General features: G+C 41.8%; 1 pseudogene; it reads left to right on the top strand.

Annotated features, from left to right (window-relative positions):
- Nucleotides 1-1,576: 1,576 nt before the first annotated feature.
- LOC124909791 lies at nucleotides 1,577-4,528 on the top strand (annotated as a pseudogene).
- The last annotated feature ends 2,530 nt before the right edge of the window (nucleotides 4,529-7,058 follow it).

The following is a 7,058-nucleotide window of genomic DNA, read 5'->3' as shown; positions in this document are numbered from 1 at the left end:
ATTATTGATACATCATATACTCGAAACCGAAAAAATATGGAACATTTTTATTTAATTTTTAAATTTATACAATTTATACAATTTTTTTTATAAGATTAAACTTTAATATTCTATTTTTATATATTTTTAAAGAATACATTTTTTTTATATTATTAATGTATTTTTATAAACATTTTCTTTCTTTAATTGTGTTTGGATAATGACCCAGACACAATATAGTATAGTATGAACATTATAATATTTATTTGGTTAACCGTTACCATCTCATTTTTAACAAACAAAAAAGTTAATTAATTATTATTTTTTTAAATACGATGATTTTAATATGATAGACATTGACTAAATTTTTTGTTTACTAAATCTGATTATTTAAACGATCATAATTAACCTTAGTTGGACTAATCAAATTTTTTTTTTTGTGTCTAATGGATTAGCATAATTCGATTGGGATTATTATGTTAACATTGACGATTCTTTTGGTGTGAAAAAGCAAGACATGATGAGCAATGAAGATTGGAAAATTATAAATTGAAAAACAATTACAACGATTAGGTAGTGGGTTGACCAAAATAATTCTTACTACATTGCAGAAGAGAACAATGCGCAGACTCTTTGAAATAAGCTAGAGTCGATGTTCAAGAAGATTTTTTTTTAAGAATAAGGCAATGATAATTCAATGACTTGTGAACTTGAAGTAAAAAAACAATGAGAATATGATAAATCACAATAGCAAGTTCATTGGCTTGGTGAATCAGATAATATCGAATGAGATAATATTGATAGAGATGATTCTCGATGATGAGCTACAAACTCTACTTTAGATAGTTGGGAAATGTTAGTCATTTAATTGAGGAGTTATCGTTAAATGTTGTTTAAACTATGTACATAGGGCGGCCTATGCAGTTTGTCACGGCCCACTCTTCCTGGCCCAAGAAGTGGAGGAGGCTTAAGCCCTCTTAAGCCCAATCCAAGGAAGATTCTAGACAGGAAGGAATCTGGAAAGAAGATCCTTGATTAGTGCTAATTGAGATATAAAAGGAATGTCTTGATTAGGAATGTCCTTGATTGATATTTATAAGGAATCCCTAAATTAGTGCACAATCAATGTAACGGCTAGAATTAGCCCTATAAATACCCTTGATGTATTACATTGTAAATCACGAAGTATTTTTATCAATACATTACTTTCTCTCTCTAAAGTTCTTGTGTTTATTCGAGTGTTACTTTGAGTAAGGCTGACTAGTTATTCAATCTTACGAAGATCATAACTAGTGCCGCACGGATCGTTGGTGAAAAGACCAAGCCCGTGACAATTGGTATCAGAGCTGAAATGACGAGGAGATCGGAAGAAAATTCAAAGGTCGTGGACGAAGTAGAGGGTAGGAACTCTCGCAAAGTTCAGGCAGGAGGAACCAAACCTACCAAGGAAAGAGAAAGATCAAGAGACGCTATCGTGGACATTATCGCCAGGTTGGAGAAGGTAGAACTCACCGTGGCGTACAGACAAGATAATGCCGGGGACCTAGAGGAACGCATTGCCGAGCTTGAGAAGGAGAGAGACGAGCTCCGAGGAGGAATGCAAGGTGCCCTAAATGAAGGCTTGTCCAAATGTCAAGAGCAAGCTCAGATCGTGGAGCAGACCCTTCTTGGCGAAATCAGTACATTGACGGAGAAACTCGAGGTAATGACTTCTAAGTTACTAGCTACCGAACAGGATGTGGCGCTACTCAAGAAGGCGGTGGCGCAAGAGTGCGGGCGCGCGCCTGTAGGACCCAATCCGATAAGGATAGACGTTCCAAGGCCTAAAGCGTATTTAGGCGAGAGGAATGCGAAAGAGATCGATAACTTCCTATGGAGTCTGGACCAGTATTTCAAAGCGCTCGGCCTAGTAGAAGAGGCGAGAAAGATAGATACTTCCACGACGTACCTGGAAGACACCGCGATGCTGTGGTGGAGGCGAAGGAGTAGCGACATTGAAAAAGGTACGTGTTCTATCAATACCTGGGGTGAATTCAAGGAGGAACTCAAGAGACAGTTCTATCCTGAAAACGATATTCGAGAAGCAAGGGCCAAGTTGCGACGACTCTCACAAAGAGGGGGTATCAAGGAGTATGTCAAGGAGTTCATCACTACTCTCCTTGAGATCCCTAACCACTCAGACGATGAAGCCCTGTTCGCCTTCACTGATGGGCTACAAATGTGGGCGAAGCTGGAGTTAGAACGGCGTGGCGTCCAAGACCTGAGCTCCGCTATTGCAGTGGCCGAATCACTTGTTGATATGAGAAGGCAAGATAATACAAAGTCGACCCACGACAAGAGCGACAAGGGGAAGAACAGTAGAGATCGTTTCCACAACAAGGAAGGCTCGTCGAAGTCCAACAAACCCAGTGGGGGAAGAGATCAGGACGAGAAAAGTGGGGAGAGACCCCGAATAAAATGCTTCTTTTGTGAAGGACCCCATAAGGCAAGGGATTGCCCTACGAAAGACAAACTATCCGCATTACTGGAGGAGCAAGAACGCCGCCAGGAAGACGCGCGATTGGGGTCACTACATCTCCTCAATTCCATTAAAGCCAAGTTCGAAGAACCAAAGTCCGTGAAGAAAGGACGATTGTTCGTAGAAACTAAAGTCGGGAACCACATTGTTAAAGCTTTGCTAGACACGGGAGCAAATAACAACTTCCTAGAGGCAAAAGAGGCGGGAAGGTTAGGGATCGATTATACTAAAGAACAGGGGTGGCTTAAAGCGGTCAACTCAGCACCGAGTGCAACATACGGCGTTGCTCGTAACGTAAGGGTCAACTTGGGGGAGTGGACTGGATTCCTCGATTTTTCCATTGTCGACATGGACGACCACAAAATGGTCCTCGGCATAGAGTTTCTAGACAAGGTAAATGCTTTCCCACTCCCTTTTGCAAATACTATGTGTATTCTGGAACCCGGCAATACTTGCATGATACCTTTAACAAGGGAAGGCAAGATAGAAGCAATGCAACTCTCTGCCATGCAACTATCAAAAGGTATGAAGAAGGCCTGCCCAACATTCCTTGTTAGCCTGAAGGAAGATGGGAAAACCGTGTCCCAAGAGAAGACACCTCTAGAAGTCGCGAATGTTCTAGAGAAATTTCAAGATGTGATGCCTGTTGAGTTGCCGAAGAAACTACCGCCCAAGAGAGAGGTGGACCACAAAATAGAGTTACTCGAAGGTACTAAACCACCAGCGGCAGTCCCCTACCGCATGGCACCTCCCGAATTGGAGGAGCTGAGGAGACAGTTGAAAGAGTTGTTAGACGCGGGCTATATCAAGCCGTCTAAAGCACCTTATGGAGCACCAGTACTTTTTCAAAAGAAGCATGACGGGTCGCTACGAATGTGCATCGATTACCGGGCACTCAACAAGTTGACAATAAAGAACAAGTACCCTATCCCACTGATTGCTGACTTGTTCGACCAACTTGGTGATGCGAAGTGGTTCACAAAGTTGGATCTGCGGTCGGGATACTACCAGGTGAGAATAGCGGAAGGAGACGAGCCCAAAACCGCATGTGTTACGAGGTATGGCTCTTTTGAGTTTCTAGTTATGCCTTTTGGTTTAACAAATGCTCCTGCCACATTTTGTACCTTGATGAATCGAGTATTCCAACCCTTCCTGGACAAGTTCGTTGTCGTGTACCTAGACGATATTGTGATATATAGAAGAACACTGGAGGATCATCTGCAACACCTGCAACAAGTTTTCCAAGTACTAAGGGAAAATGAACTATTTGTCAAGAAAGAGAAGTGTGAATTCGCAAGTCCAGAAGTGATGTTCTTGGGGCACATCGTAGGCAGGGGCCAACTCCGAATGGATAAGGTCAAAGTCAAAGCCATAGAAGATTGGGAGCCACCAAGGAAAGTTACTGAGTTGAGATCTTTCCTTGGACTTGTCAACTACTATCAGAAGTTCATAAAAGGGTACTCGTCCATCACAGCTTCGTTAACGGACCTATTAAAAAAGAATAAGTCGTGGAGCTGGGATACAAGATGCAGTGCAGCGTTTGAGAAGTTAAAATAGGCAGTGATGGAAGAACCCGTATTGGTACTACCGAATCACACCAAGGCTTACGAGATCCACACGGATGCCTCTGATTTTGCCCTTGGTGGAGTGTTGATGCAAGAGGGCCACCCGGTCGCCTATGAGAGTCGCAAGCTCAATGACGCTGAACGTCGGTATACGGTTCAAGAAAAGGAAATGACTGCGGTTGTCCATTGTTTGCGCACATGGAGACACTACTTGCTCGGGTCTAATTTCGTCGTGAAGACCGACAACGTAGCGACAAGTTACTTCCTCAAACAGAGGAAGCTGACCCCAAAACAAGCAAGGTGGCAAGCTTTTCTTGCAGAGTTCGACTTCGTTATGGAGTACAAACCAGGGAAACCAAACTTGGTAGCTGATGCCTTGAGTAGAAGAGCAGAGTTAGCTTCCATCACGAGTCCTGACTTTCCTTTGATAGATCAAATCAAAGAAGGAATTGAGCACGATCCGTAAGCCAAGAATGTAAAGGAATTAGCGAAGAAAGGGAAGACTCGCCAATTTTGGCTAAGGGATGGAGTGCTCGTCACAAAAGGAGAAAGAGTCTATGTACCAAAATGGGAAGGATTGAGAAGATCCATCCTGAAGGAGTGCCACGACTCAAGATGGGCTGGGCATCCAGGTATTCATCGCACATTGGCGCTTATGGAACGTGGGTACTATTGGCCCCAAATGAGAGACGACATTGAAGTCTATGTTAAGACATGTCTTGTATGTCAACAAGATAAGGTGGATCAACACAAGACTCTGGGGTTATTGGAGCCTTTGCCAATCCCAGAGAGACCTTGGGAAAGTATTTCCATGGACTTCATCACATGCCTACCAAAGTCGGATGGATGTAGCAACATCATGGTCGTAGTGGATCGATTTAGCAAATACGGAATATTCATTCCCATGACCACAAAGTTCTCAGCCGAAGATGCGGCCAACTCGTTCTTCAAACATGTGATGAAATATTGGGGCATTCCAAAATCCATTGTGAGCGATCGAGATACTCGCTTCACTGGAAGATTTTGGATGGAGATGTTCAAACTTATGGGTTCCGAACTCAACTTCTCAACTAGTTTTCACCCACAAACCGACGGACAAACAGAAAGGGTGAACGCATTGCTTGAGTTGTTCTTAAGGCACTATGTAAGCGCCAATCAGAAGGACTGGACAAAGTTGTTGGACATAGCTCAATTTTCATACAACCTGCAGAAAAGTGAGTCAACAGGCGGGAGTCCCTTTGAGATCGCTACAGGCCAACAACCTTTAACACCACACACTTTGGCGATGGGTTACAAAGGCCTAAGCCCCACGGCCTTTAAATTCGCAAAAGGGTGGCATGAAGAGGCCGACATAGTACGAGCTCACCTTGCCAAAGCCGCCAAACGAATGAAGAAATGGGCAGACACGAAGAGAAGACACTTGGAGTTCGAAGAAGGAGACCAAGTGATGGTAAAACTCCTCCTCCATCAAGGGAGACGATTTTCCAAGGTCCACAAGGGGCTTGTAAGGCGATACGAAGGCCCTTTCCTCGTAGAGAAGCGAGTAGGAAAAGTGGCCTACCGCCTAAAGCTACCCTCACATTTGGAGATGCATCCCGTATTCCACGTAAGTTTACTTAAAACTTATCATGAAGATAAAGAAGATCCTAGTAGACACGATTCAAAGAGAGCTCCCACAGCAATCACAATCGTACCCGAAAGAGAAGCCGAAGAGATACTGGCACATCGGGCGATACCAAGAAGGGGTACCCATCCAAGTTACGTCGAATATTTCGTCAAGTGGAAGGGGTTACCAGAGAGCGAGGCAAGTTGGGAAAATGAATTAGTGTTATGGAACTTCAAAGACATCATCCAGGCCTACAAGGAAGACGCGACGAGGACGTCGCCAGATTGAGTGGGGGAGAATGTCACGGCCCACTCTTCCTGGCCCAAGAAGTGGAGGAGGCTTAAGCCCTCTTAAGCCCAATCCAAGGAAGATTCTAGACAAGAAGGAATCTGGAAAGAAGATCCTTGATTAGTGCTAATTGAGATATAAAAGGAATGTCTTGATTAGGAATGTCCTTGATTGATATTTATAAGGAATCCCTAAATTAGTGCACAATCAATGTAACGGCTAGAATTAGCCCTATAAATACCCTTGATGTATTACATTGTAAATCACGAAGTATTTTTATCAATACATTACTTTCTCTCTCTAAAGTTCTTGTGTTTATTCGAGTGTTACTTTGAGTAAGGCTGACTAGTTATTCAATCTTACGAAGATCATAACTAGTGCCGCACGGATCGTTGGTGAAAAGACCAAGCCCGTGACAAGTTGCACAGGCCGGCCTATGCAGTTGCAAGTTGCATAAGGCCCCCAATTTTTAATAATTAACAATATTATATTATTAATTTTATTGTTTCCTTTTTTTCTCCTTTAATATTAAATATATATTATGCAATATATATAACTTTTTTATCTCCTTTTTAATTTCTTATTTCTTTATTATAATATGTTAATCATTTATATCTTAATTATATTATTAAAATTTAAAAATATATATATTTTTTACTATTTTAGGGGCCCTAAAATTTAAATTTGCATAGGGCCTAAATTCTCATACCCTCTGGCCCTGTATGTACATGGTTAAAAATAGTATTTTCAACGAATATGCTATAAAAAGAGAGAAATGTGAACCAACTTTAGAAACTCTACAAGATGTGAAAATTCAGAATCACATTGAAGGAGTAAGAATAGATCTCCACACGACATAAATGAAAAGTATGACTTGAACAACGTAAGATCGAAGTCTTATGGTGGTCTTTAAGTGCTATTATTGTAACAAATAGAGGCACATGAATAGAGAATGTCGAATATGGAAGCGAGGGCAAAAGGGTGAAAAAGAAATCATTGTAGTTGTAAAGGCGATATCACCGCATGTGCGAGAATAATTACGTTAATCTCAAAAGTCAAGATATTAACAAGGTGATTAATTGCGATGCTTCTTTTCACGTTA

This window comes from Impatiens glandulifera, chromosome 7, assembly GCF_907164915.1.
Source record: "Impatiens glandulifera chromosome 7, dImpGla2.1, whole genome shotgun sequence".
NCBI classification, from domain to species: Eukaryota; Viridiplantae; Streptophyta; class Magnoliopsida; order Ericales; family Balsaminaceae; genus Impatiens; species Impatiens glandulifera.
Note: the sequence above shows the minus strand (reverse complement) of the source record. Positions and strands in the feature narration are given on the sequence as shown.